Below are 2,480 nucleotides of genomic sequence, written 5' to 3' on the forward strand. Positions count from 1 at the left end.
TGTGTGTGGGAGCCGGCGGTGCCCGGCAGAGCCCGGCTCTGCTGGCGTTGGCACGTCCCGGAGGAGAAACGTCTTCAAGGGGGATGCTGCGGTGCGTAGCGGTGGGTTCCCTGAGCAGAGGCCGGGCTGACGGCGTCCCCTCCCCTCGGAAGGGGTTCGCGTGCCGGTGTCGGGGTGGCGGAACCTGCTGCAGCCTTCACTAGCGAATTAAAAATCTCATAACGAGGGGAAAAAACCAGCGCCGAGAGTGAAGTAAGGGCTTTGCCGGCGTAACCGTGAAGTTACAGTCTTGGATACTCTTGTATTTTATTCCATCTCTTTCCCCCCCCGCCCCGTCCCTCTCCAGCTATGGCTTGTATTTTATTCCATCTCTTCCCCCCCCCGCCCCGTCCCTCTCCAGCTATGCTGATAAATATTTCTATTGCAGGCAAAGGCATAGTCCTGAAGTTCAAGCTCCTCAATCTCTTAAGTGCTTGGGGAGAACGGGAGATGCTCCGTTTTTTTCTGGTCGTGGTGAGCTGCAGCTCAGCTGTCGTGAGGAAGAGCTTGCGATGCTTGAAAGCAAACTCTTGCTCCGCTTCTGCCTCTTGCGATGAGCGCAGACATGCTAATAATCTTACGGTAGCTGCCTCTGCTGTGTTCTGCAGCACAACAATCTCAACTCCTGCAAAGAAAACTGTTCCTGCGTGTGAGAAGGACAGACGAAAAGGAAAGGGCGGGAAGTCCTCTGGAGAGAGAGGAAAGAGGGATTTGAAGTTGTCCAGCGTGTGGCACAGATGTTGGGGGAAAAAGCATCTCTGTCGTGGGCTCTGGTGCTAGTGAAAGGCAAGATCGCCTTCTCCTAGTGCTTGGAGCTGAGGAGTGGCCACGCTTTCTCGATTTCCATCCGTTCTTTCTTTAAAACCCCTTTCTGGTCTGGAAGTCTTCTGCCAAGTTGCAGGGTGGGGGGGGATTTTTGCTAGGAGATGTGAAATTTCCCCAGCCACCTGTTTATCACAGTCCCCAGGGTTTTGTCCTTGCACTCTGCTTCCTTTCCGAGCTTTAGGCTCGCATCCAACTCGGTGTTTATCTATTGCCGTTTCTTGGACTGTATATTCCATCTCTTAGATTCACTTGCTGTCTCAGTCACGTACTTGTGAAGTTAACTTGGGCAGGAGGGCGAGCTTGTAACCTTTTAAAATCCCCAGGAAGGGAGGAGAGGAGTGCTGGGAGTTCGTGCCAGCTTGGTGGTGTGGTAGCAAAAACTGCTGTCCTCGGTTTACGCCGAGGAGCTGAGTCGAGGTGCTGAGCAGGGAGCTGGTTCCCTGTGCCTCGCTCACCTTTCAGGATCTGGGATGCTCTTTGGGACAGGTCACTTGGGGTTGCGCAGTCAACTGTGCCATCGTCCGAAATGGCAATGGGCTCTCCTCTCTGCTTGGCTGAGGCTTAGGGAGCTTGAAGCGTACTCAGCATCTTGAGCAAAGTCCTCCCGCACGACTCCGGCTGTCCTCTAGTGTGGGAGCTGTTGGCCAGATGCTTCCTCGTCCACATTTGGCTCTAACACGGCCCTTTCGTTGATGTGATGTGAAGTACCGGCGGAACTGAAACGGTGCGATTTAGTCCCGTTTGTGGAGGTTGGACTGTACTGACGTGTGCCGTGTTCTGTGACTCGTGCTTCTCTGTAAATGGGCCAGGGATCTCTATGGCCACAGTACACAAAGGAAAAATGTTTCCCTTATCAGCAGTGAAAGCGTGTGGGGTCAGAGAAGAGAGACTGCAAAACCCAACCAGTCCTGCACACAGCGTTCGGATCTGGGAAGAGAATTGCCTTCAACTTCTGAGTTTTAATTTCTTACAAGACAGGAAAGTATTTTGTGATACTTGAGCCATAAATGCTGCTGTAAGTGGATCCGTAACCAGCTTTGCTGGAGGTTTAGGAGCTTATCTTTAGAAATACATAATATCCAGCTAATGCTTTCAAGAAAGAGTGCACCTTAGGCTGCGTCTTTATCCTCCCTTTTCCAGGTGCCCCTGGGAGGCAGAGTTATCTGTGACTCCTGCTTTGGTCTGCTGCGTGCTTCCCTCTGGAGCTGGTGTTGTGCTGAAAGTGCTGTTCTGCTCCTGATGAAATGATAGAGGGCTCTCGGGCGAATTGTTGCTCCGAGTACGTGAAGCGGATGGGGAGCAGAGGAAAGGAACGGAGGCAGCGAAGGCCAGAAAAAAACACTTTTGCAAGTACGCAAAGCCAGCGCAAAAAAAATCCATCACGCTGCGGCAGCTTTGACTTCTTCCAGAAAAGTCTGGATGAAGTCCCTAGGTGTTTGGCTTTGTTGTTGTTTGAGTCGATTTGAGAAGAGGCAAAGGTGGTGACGCCGCCGGACGTTCCCGTGTGCTGCCGGGGTAGGGCTGTGCCGCGGTGGAAGCGTCCTGCTGCGACCACGCTCGGTGCTTGCCCTTGCCTGCTTCGGGGACCGCGGTGCCGTATTTCCCAGGTACCGGGT

Source organism: Aptenodytes forsteri, unplaced genomic scaffold (genome assembly GCF_000699145.1).
Source record: "Aptenodytes forsteri isolate BGI_AS27 unplaced genomic scaffold, ASM69914v1 Scaffold391, whole genome shotgun sequence".
Lineage (NCBI taxonomy): Eukaryota > Metazoa > Chordata > Aves > Sphenisciformes > Spheniscidae > Aptenodytes > Aptenodytes forsteri.